Raw genomic sequence first — 10,088 nt, forward strand, 5'->3', positions numbered from 1 at the left:
GCTGCTCTCCAGGGTCGTGCCAAGGATCTGGGGTCTCAACCTGGTGCAAAAGCCTGGGAAGACTTTCTGGTCCTGCTGGGACCTCCGGGCTATACTGGGGACCCCTGTGCTTATCACAGTCACAGTACTGACCTTGTACATCACTGTTGCCCTATTGCCCTTGAGGGCAGGACCTGTGTCTTTTATCACGGTATCCCTAGAACGGATGCATTTTCCAGTATGTAGCAGAGGCATACTGAATGTACGTTAATGAATAAATAAATGTTTCCTTTATATCATGAAGCCCATTAGATAATATTTTTTATCCTCCATGACTGAGAGCCTGATGATGAAAAGGATGGTGATTTTGCCTCTATTTCCCCAATGCTTGAAGGCCCCAATAAACGTTCCTTGAGTAAATGATCGAATGGTGTTTCTTCATTGTGCACAGTGTTGTGTGGGTTTGTCTGTCTTTGCAACTGTGTGGCATCTGTGGGCAGGGCTCGGAATTGGTCATTGTCACAGAGACTGTCAATTTTTCCCACATCGGTTTTCTCCTTCACAGAGCCTCTGAGTTTTAGCTGGGCATGTGGCTGCCTGAATAAGAACAACGTTTTCCTGCTTTCTTGAGGGGCGACTAGGATCTGGCTGGAGAGATACCAGTGCCGTGACCGGTGCAGCTCTCTCTTCCTCCCATTCCTTCCTCCCACTGGCTGGAGTGCAAGATGGACTGGGAAGACGTCTTTGCCATGAGGGTGAGGAGAACACCCTGGGAAGAGTGGAGCCCCAGAAGGGAGGAGGCTGGGACCCCAACACACTGGGGCCTCCACACTGGCCCCAGACTGTTGGGGGTGAGAGAACTAACTTCTGTTTTGTTTAAGCCACTGTACATGGTGTCTTTGTGAGAAAAGTAGAAACCTTATGCCAACGAATACCCTCACCTTGGTACCCTCGCTGGCTGCAGCCCAGTGCCAGGCAGGAGTAGGCCACCTTCCCAGTACGGTCCCTTCCTGTGCTGTCCATCTCCGGGTTTTCATCCCAACCCATGCAGCTCCCAGGGGAGGTCATCCAGAGGCCAGGAAGCAGTCCTCTTTCACAGCCTGGCCTGAGTCAGCAGCTGTTTTCAGTTTAATGAGATGACACTAATGATTGTGCCTCCCTGGGATGAGTGGGCCTGTCCTCCCTGGAGAAGTATGGAAGGTCCTGGTACTTCCATCATCACTGAGCTTGGAGGTCAAGGGGAAGGGAGGTGTCAGAAAAGGGCATGGAGGTGATGGACCTATGGAACATGCATTTGCTGCTCCAGAACCAAGTCTAAACTTCAGTAAAAGGGGAGAAAACACCACTGGGCTGGCTTTACTCTGACAGGTGCCACTGAAAATGCCCCTCTTACATCTGCTGGGGTTGCCAGGACAAGCCTTACAGGGCACTTGGAAAGTGCTGCGTGCTTTGCCTCTATTATTCTTGCCAGCTCTCTCAGGTAGGCAATGGTCCATGGGCTCAGGGCAGCCCAGTTTGGTCATGCAGCATGAACTGTGGCTCATTCTATGGCATTTCCTGCTCTGGGTTCCTTTGGGAAGCTGTGGACCCTACCCCTCGGACCCTTGTCCCACAGACTCCTGTCCTATAGATTCTCTGCTCCTCAGCCTCTTCCCAATCAATGTGAACATCTGTTCCTCAAACCCCTGCTCCATGGACCCCTGCCCATTCCTTAGCCACAAAGCATTAACTCAATCCATGACTCTCCCTGGGGCTCTGGCTCTCTTTTCTGAACTCAGGTGTCCAGGACAGAGAAAGGTACCATTTTTATTTTGTATTTTGGGGGATGTGGGTGCTAAGCATCCATTTCTCATTTATGAAGTTCAGTAGGGCCTTGGGGGCTGAATTTCTTATTTTATCTAACACTTGTTGAGTGCTTACTATGGGTCAGGTACTTTGCTAAGCACTTACATGTAAATTAGCTCAATGAACACTCTCCGGAATCTTATGATGCTGGTGCTATTATGATCTCCATTTTACAGATGAAGAAGCCAAGTCTCCGGGAGGCTCAGTAGCTCACTGTGGTAATCTGGCTCACAACAGAGAAATCTCAGAGTCAGGATTTACACCCAGGGAAGCTCGTCCAGATGCCTGCTCTTCCAGCTACTTCAGGTGTGTTCCTTGCTTTCTAAAGTATATGGTCTGGGACAGTGATGCAAATTACCTTTAATGAGGGGAGAAAAGGACAGGACCAGATGAGCAGTATTGAGGGAGGGACACCTTGGACAAGAGGAAAGCCAGATAGAGAGCATGTGGTCGGAGGTCAGGTTCCAAGATGACCAAGGACAGGTGAGGCTAATGGAGCAGTTTGTGGGTGGGGCTGAGTGGTGCAGGGTGTAGGCTGAGAATAAGGCACAAGACCAGGAGCTGCCTGCTATCAAGTGTTAGCCACAGGGATAAGGTAGAGACCACCTGGCTTGCAGATGCCGGTAGGGGCCTGGGATGGAGAGGGCCAGCATTAGCACCTCTCTCTTATAATGAAATTAGTTGCTTCCTACAGCTCCTCTCCTTGCAAACCTGTCCTGTAGGTTCCAGGAAGAAGCAGAAGGTCCTGGAGTGTGTGCGCGTGCACACACACACACATACACACACACACTCACAAGTATCTCCTCCAACAAGGAGGAAAGAGGCCTAAGGGATGGGCTGTGACTTCTCTGACATAAAGCTTTGCCTCTCCAGCCTTGTCTTTGCAGCTCTCTCCCAGCTGCAGGGCTGAACAGTGAGGGGTGGTCCCTGCCAGACCAGCCATCCTCTGCCACAAACCGACTCCATTTATTTTCAGATTTTATGTGCTTTAAAATAGACTTGCTGGTAGGTACCCAAATCCAGCAGACCTGAAAAATGCTTACCAGGCAGAAAAAACTGAAGGACACCGGCTTCCCTTACCGGACTCAGTGCTGCCCCTGCCCTCCCCCAAAACACATCTTTAAGGTGCAGAGACCCCAAAAACTTTTCCCAATCATTTCCCCAATCACTCCAATTCCTGTGAGCACTCCATAAAAAGCTGATAGGAAGGAAGAATCCTAATGGCCTGGTGAGAAAGAAAATTCCATTTTCATCATCCGGATGGTGAAATGGACCAGGTACTCATGGGTCGGATTCACCATGAGTTTGGATTCACACTGCAGTTTGGAGACAGGGCAAGATGAGAATCCGGAGAGAGGCAGGGTGGCAGCCTAGCATCCATTTTCTGTTCCTTTTCCCCACTGGCCCTTCAGAAGCTTCTTGCCCAGGAGATGCTGCCTTAGGGTGTTCACACCAGGGGAGGTCTCACCGCACCTGATGTCACAGCCTGGACTTTACCTGTGCATGTAACCAATAAGCAGTAGAGAGGCTTCGGACACTGCTGTGCCTTGGGCATACTAAAGTATATACAAATAAATAAAACATGGTCTCCTTCAAGGAGAGTCAAGAGAACACAAGGTGCTATAGGTACACATAGTAGGGGAAACTAATTAATACATTTGGAGGTTAAGGAAGGCTCCCTCCCTGGAGGAGGTGACCTTGAGGTTGGGACTGGGAGGAAGACTAGGGGCTCATAGTCAGGTGGCAGCATGATGAGCCAGGAAAGGGTGCTCCACGCAGAGGGAACGGCATGTGGAGCGTTTCCAGAGGTAAGAAACAGCCACCTGTGTCTCTGAGACCACAGGTGCTTCAGCATGACCAGAGTGGAAGATGCCAGGGAGTGGTGGGCACAACCAATGGAAGGCACAGCAGGTCCAGATGCTGGTCAGCCTGTAAAAAGGGCTTAAAGAGTTTGGACTTCACAGGGAGCAAACTTTGTTTGGTTCACTGCTGTATCCCCTGCAGCTAGATGGGTGAATAGCACAGAGTAGATGCTCATCCGTATTTGTGGTTGAATAAGTGGTCAAAACGGAAAGATTTTAAGCAGGGACAAGATCTGATGAGTTTTGCATTTTAGAGTCACCACCTGGGCTGCCGTGCAGAGAAGGGATTTCAGGGCAATGATGCTGAGGTGGGCAGCAGAGAAATGACAGAGGCCATAACCACTGATGTCAGTGGCGGTGGAGACAATGGGCCGGTAAAATCCACAGGACTTGATGATCGGTCTACAGGTGGCAGTGGGAAGGAGGAGCCCAGATGAAGGACAACAGGAGTTAACATCCTCTGAGGGCCCCCGGCAAGGTGCAGACGACAGCCGCGAGGCAGGGCAGCCCCCAAGGGACATCGGCCTCTGCTCAGCTGGGAGTCTGGGCTCGGTTGTGATGTTTGGTTCTCTCAGCTGTGAAACAGAGATACTACTCTTCACCTTGCGGGGAGAGAGATCAGAGATTCTGCAAAGCACGTAGCACAGTGCCTGACACGCAGTGGGTGTTCAGGGTAAAGCCTCCGGGTCACTTGAGCTGGACTCCGAAAGACAGGAGCCCTTCCAGACAGTGGGAGACCGGGTCAGGGGTCTGAAATGCCTGAAATGCAGGCAAATGTGCCTGAGAGGGAGGTGGCGAGGGCAAGTAGAGAATAAGGAGGATCTTCATTGCCCTCTGCTTCTTTCTCCCCATGCGGCTGTGCTTCCTCGGTAGAGCCTCTGACATCTCGTCCATCTTCCCACCTCCCGCCTTTTGTCTTGCAATCCAGTCTCCACACCGCAGTGGGGGTTTGCACACAGTCTGGACTTAGCGGTCCCTGAAGGTTTGGGGCAGGGGAATGAGTAGGTAGTCACCGTGGGTAGGTTGTGAGCCCCAGACAGCAAGGTATGGGGTGAGGTATGGGGTCACGCTGCAGCTTAAGCAGTGTCTCTGCCTTGTCTAGGCAGCTCTCCGCCACCCACAAGTACAGCCCAAACTGACTTGCATGTTCTGTAAAGCTCACGTCCCCAGCTGCCCGCCCCTGTCTGCCCTCCGTCTGCCTCACACCACCTCTGAGCCCCGCAGGGTGTGGACACCAAGTCTCTCCTCCTTCCCACCAGGGTACCCCAAATGACAGATGTGAAGGACCTGGACCCCAAGAGAGTAGTTTTGACCAGTCTGTTTGCCTGCCCTACCAGTTCTGCGATGGCAAAGGCAAAAGAGGGTGTTAATCATGTTTGTACCTTCAAGGCTATTGCAGTGACTGGCACATAGTAGGCACTCTATTCAGCAGAGAGGGAGAAACCCTGAGGGTTTGTGAATGGGGTGTGAAGTTGGACGTGGACAGAGATGGGACTCTTAGGATCATGCTGCCCTTCTACAGAATCACAGGGTGGCTCCAGCGAGGTGCCCTATGCGGCTTTCACTCGCTGCAGGCCGAGCGTGTCCACACCAGGCAACTAGGTCTTCCCTATAATCCTAGATAAACATGCCTTTGCTGCTAGATGTATACCCAAAGCCAGAAGCTCAGAGCAAGGAGGCATCTTTAAAGGGCATAAAAAGCAATATACGACTGAGATGCTGCTGTCTGTGTTCTAGGGGTGAACTGGGGCTCTCTGGCAATTTCACAGCCTCCAGACCACCTCTGCTTGGAGGGAGTAGGGAAGTTAGTCTACTCCCAAATCTGGGCTCTCAAGGCCTCCGGAGAGGTCCCTCCTGGCCTCCCACACCGTGGAGCCCTCTGCAGGCAGTTGCAAATAAAGGTCATCTGATTCTGCCACGTCTTGAAGGTCTGGGTTTTGACCTTGATGGGATTTATTGACTCAGGTTATCCAAACACGGATTTCTAAAGACTATAAGGTTTTTCTGAGTGTGCTCCCACCCCCTGCTCCTGCCTCTGACTATTTATAAAGCTCCAGCCCCAGTTTCTGAAGGCTCCCGACCTAGGGGTGGGCGTGGCGGTCGTTTCTGTACCTTCTATTTACCTGTCTCTGCAGCTGCAGGAGACAATGAGCAAACTCTCTTCCCAGAAGCAGGCTATGGAGACTCAGAAGCACAGAAGAGCTGTTTTAGCCAGAGCCGTTAAACTATAGGAAGCTTTGCACAGAAAAGAAGAAATAAATCAAAGCTCGCTTAAGGAAAATGAAGACCAAACTTTTCCGGAAAAACAAAATGTGATTTTCAAATTATCAGAGCTGGCTTTAGTAATCACAGAGGGAATTAAGCTCCTTGAAGCTCTTCACCGGGTGCCTGCTGGTATCCTTGCCGGCTTAAATCCCAGGTCACATTAATTACTGATACCCGCATTCTTTCCCTTTCCGTCTGACCCCAGCCACTTGCCTGCATCCCAATCTCCCTCTTTTTCTGTCAGCTGCATCTGCTACTATATTACCATTCATATATGGGTAAGGTGGGGAAAATCGGAGGAAACAATGAAGGCTCATTCCAAGACATATGCCAATTCTTGCTTGAACCATTAAAATAGGCTTCTAACCCACCTCCCTGGCTCTAATTTTGTCCCTCTTCATCCTCCACACAGCTGCTGCTCCAGATATCTGTCTAAAATGTAAATTTGACGCTGGCTGATGCTGGCAGCTCCAAGTGTCCTCATTGTCCCATGCAAGGTCTCCAGGATTTAGCCCCGCCTCTTGCTCCTGTGATTAAATCGGCCACCAAAAATACGGTATGACTAGGTCTTCCTCCATAAACCCAGGTTCCTAACACCATGCCAGTCGCACTGCTTCCCTCTGATCCGGTCTTCCAAAAGAGCTGAGGTCTAAGTCGGAAAGTAAATAAAGGAGAGGAGAAAAGAGAAAATCTGCTAAGAAAGGATGTGCAATGAGAGGTAAGGGAGGGACAGAAAAATTTTCTTTCCCGTCTCGACTTCCCAAGCTGCACCATGTTGGATGGCGGCAGCAGAGGCAGCAGAATTAGGAATGCTGGCGAAATGTGCTGCTTCTTTTTTTGGCTTAAAAATGTTTTTGCGGAAGTATAAAATGCATTGAGAAACATGCATAAATCACAAGGATACAGCTCAAAAGAATGTTCACAAACTGAACACACTTATGTAGGCAGCACCCAGATGAAGAGACAGAACATGACCGGCACCGAGGAGCCCTCCTCACGGTCACCACCCTTGCAAGGGGTGCCATCTTGGCTCCGGTCACCCAACGGTAGTTTTGCCTGTTTTTGAACTTTAAATTAATGGAAACCTACAGTCTGTACTCTTTGTGTTCAGCTTCTTTTCCTAAACATTATGCTGATACTATTCAACCACGTCCTCGTACTTTGTTCATTCTCGGGCTGCGTACTCTTCAAGTGTGAGAATATATTTCTTTATCTGGTCTACTGTTGGTGGGCATTTGGGTCATTTCCAGTTTGGGGCTATTTTTAAAATGCTGTTATAAGCATTCTAGCTCGTGTCTTTTGGTGAACACAGGTATGCATTTATGGCAGGCATATACCTCCAAGTGACACGGCTAGGCCATGGGAATGGGATCTGTCCAGGTTTGGCAGGTGCCATCAGATCGTTTCCCAATGTGTAGGGTTTGAACCAGTTAACAGAGTGGGAGACTTCTGGTAGCTCTACATCCCCTGGTATGGTCAGTCTTTCATGTTGGCCATTCTAATGGGTGCATGGTGGCATCTCAGGCTAGCATTTCCCTGCAGCTACTAATAGTGAACACCTATTCATACACTTTTTGGTCATTTAGATATTCTGTTTTGTGAAGTGACTATTCAGGCATTCTGCTTGTTTTTCCATGAGTTGTCTCTCTGTTTCTTATGGATTTATAGGAGCTGTGTCTTGTTGAGTAATCACACATTCTCCACTTTCTCCCTCTTAAATCCATTTGGAGTAATTCAGTTTATCAAGCCTTAACTGAGTGCAATTGGCACGACTGTGTTAGGTGCGTGGGATAAAAGAGGACTGGTATCCAGAGCTCCCTCTTGGAGCCCAAGCTTGAGGCCTTGGCTTCTTCCTCTCGCTCCTCCAGACCGTCCCGTCCACACTGAAGATTGGCCTGGTAGGGCAGGAGTTAGGCTGAATTTCTGAAGTTCAGTAGTTAACTCTTCTGCAGATTTCCATGAAAGAAACAGGAGGAGAGGATCAAATAATTTGAGGCAGATGAGGCATTACTGACTTCGCCCAACTCCACAGATCCGCAAGGAGCCACACAGCAGAGGGGTCTGGCTGCGGCCCCCTGTCCTAGGAATGGACAGCACAGGCAGTAGCAACAAATTGATATTGATGCTGCCTTACTTCATGCCTTCCAGTAATAACCAGTATTTTGTTCAGTTTGAAAAACGTGAACTTCCCATAGGATGCCTACTTCAGAGTTCCATTTCCATGTCTTAACTGATAGCTTCTATGTCTATAGACTTCTATAGAACACAGACATGTAGCAGCCACAGGAGTCTGCTAACTGCTGGGCAGGAAATTCTTTCATTCTTTATAGATTCACTCAGACCTTGTGTTGATCTCATTTTGTGCCCTGATATTGTTCTGAAAGATAATGTGCCGTAGCAGCAGGTATCAGTGAACTATGCTCAGCAGGCCTGGGTCCTGACCAGCACCTGACCAGGTCGCTGTGTGACCTTAGACAAGTTACTTAATATCTCTGAGCCTTTTTCTCCCTCTGTTCATCTGCCAAATAGGAATCCTATTCCCTGCCATGCCGACCTTGCCAGGTTTCAGGAAAATTAAACTAAGGTGATATATATGAGAAAGCATTTTGAAAAATGTAAAGTGCTATATAAAGGTAAAGCACTACCTACCGAACCTCAGATTTTGTTCCAGCATAGCCATCTGGTTCTCGGGTCTTTTTTTTATTAGTCAATTTCCATTTTGCTTGTATTAGTTGGTGCTCAGACCTGTTAGTCACCCTTGGCATGGAGTTCTTCTATGTAAAGGGTACCTCTTTGGTCTAGATAAACTCTTGTACTTTGGCATTTCACCATACGGCTACTTCCTCCGTGACCTTTTCCTTCCTTTGTTTCTTTTCAGGGTCTAGCAGACCTTTTATCACCTGGACAGGATCCACGCAGGCAGCCTCCAAACCACATCAAGGGATTTTAATTTCCTCACGGCTTTGTTAGCATTTCACATTGTTACAGGTCAAAACACAAGGTTATTTACTAGGAATGAGAAATGTCACTAATATGAATTATGGGAGCCCCATGATTTCCCCCAGGTATTCAGAACAACACGCAGTGCCTATCATCCTAGTGAGCTTAGCATGGGCACTGACCTCCCCGGGATCTTGAGCACCATGTGCTTGACTAAGGTCCGATGAGAGGACAGCCATCCTAGGCTGGGAAATGCCAATGCCTATTGGATTTGTTCAAGGAACCTCTTCCTGCAGGCTGCCATTTTGATCAAGAAAATTCTGGAAGGTTCAAATTCTATTTCCTAGCCAATAAGGGAGGGGAATGAAGATATTTGTTCACTCATTCAAAAATCACCCATTTGTCTTCTTACTCCTTTGATGGTGAGCTCCTGCTGTGCAAATACTAATGGGAGAGAATGTATATAGTGGTTTATGTTTTATCTTACCATCTGCTTCCTGTTTCTATCACCATAAACTTAGCAAAGAGCTGGGGTAAAGAAGGCCATGATAAGGGAGGGAACCACAAGTTCTAAAGAAAAAAAAAAGATGCTTTCAGTAACTGTCAGAAAAAGAACAATTTGGGTTTTTTTTTTATTTTTTTAAATGTTTATTTATTTTTGAGAAGAGACAGGGAGCACTAACAGGCAAGGAACAGAGAGAGAGGGAGACACAGAATCCAAAGCAGGTTCTAGGCTCTGAGCTGTCAGCACAGAGCCCAATGCGGGGTTTGAACCCATGAACTGTGAGATCATGAGACCTGAGCCAAAGTTGGATGCTTAACCAACTGAGCCACCCAGGCACCCGAAAAAGAACATTTTGAAACATCCCTTCTCCTGGCTTTTATGGCACCACCCTCTCCTTGTTTTCCTCCTTTTCTATCTCCTCTTCTTCTAAGCATTGGAGTGCCTCCGGGATACGTCCCAGGCCCCATTTTCTTTTCACCAAGAAGGTCTCAGCTATTCTCATGGCTATAAATGGCTTCTCTGGGCCACCCCTTCCGTTTCCAACCCCGATCTCTCTTCTGAGCTGCAGGCAAGTGTATGTACCCACTCACGTGACATGTCCACTTTGAAGAATCAAACCATCTCCAGCGTCACATGCCAACAGTGGAGATGTCTATTTTCTTCCCATGCCTGCATCTCCTCCGCATTTCCCC

The 10,088-nt window shown here is 48.6% G+C and overlaps 1 long non-coding RNA gene across 1 annotated transcript; it reads left to right on the forward strand.

The window, feature by feature from the left end:
• Positions 1 to 415: 415 nt before the first annotated feature.
• LOC123584006 lies at positions 416 to 9,551 on the forward strand. The gene is made up of 3 exons (XR_006705105.1): positions 416 to 734; positions 2,001 to 2,130; positions 8,830 to 9,551. It is a non-coding gene; the product is annotated as an uncharacterized LOC123584006 (long non-coding RNA).
• Positions 9,552 to 10,088: the final 537 nt, after the last annotated feature.

The sequence above is a fragment of the Leopardus geoffroyi genome, chromosome B3 (assembly GCF_018350155.1).
Source record: "Leopardus geoffroyi isolate Oge1 chromosome B3, O.geoffroyi_Oge1_pat1.0, whole genome shotgun sequence".
NCBI lineage: Eukaryota > Metazoa > Chordata > Mammalia > Carnivora > Felidae > Leopardus > Leopardus geoffroyi.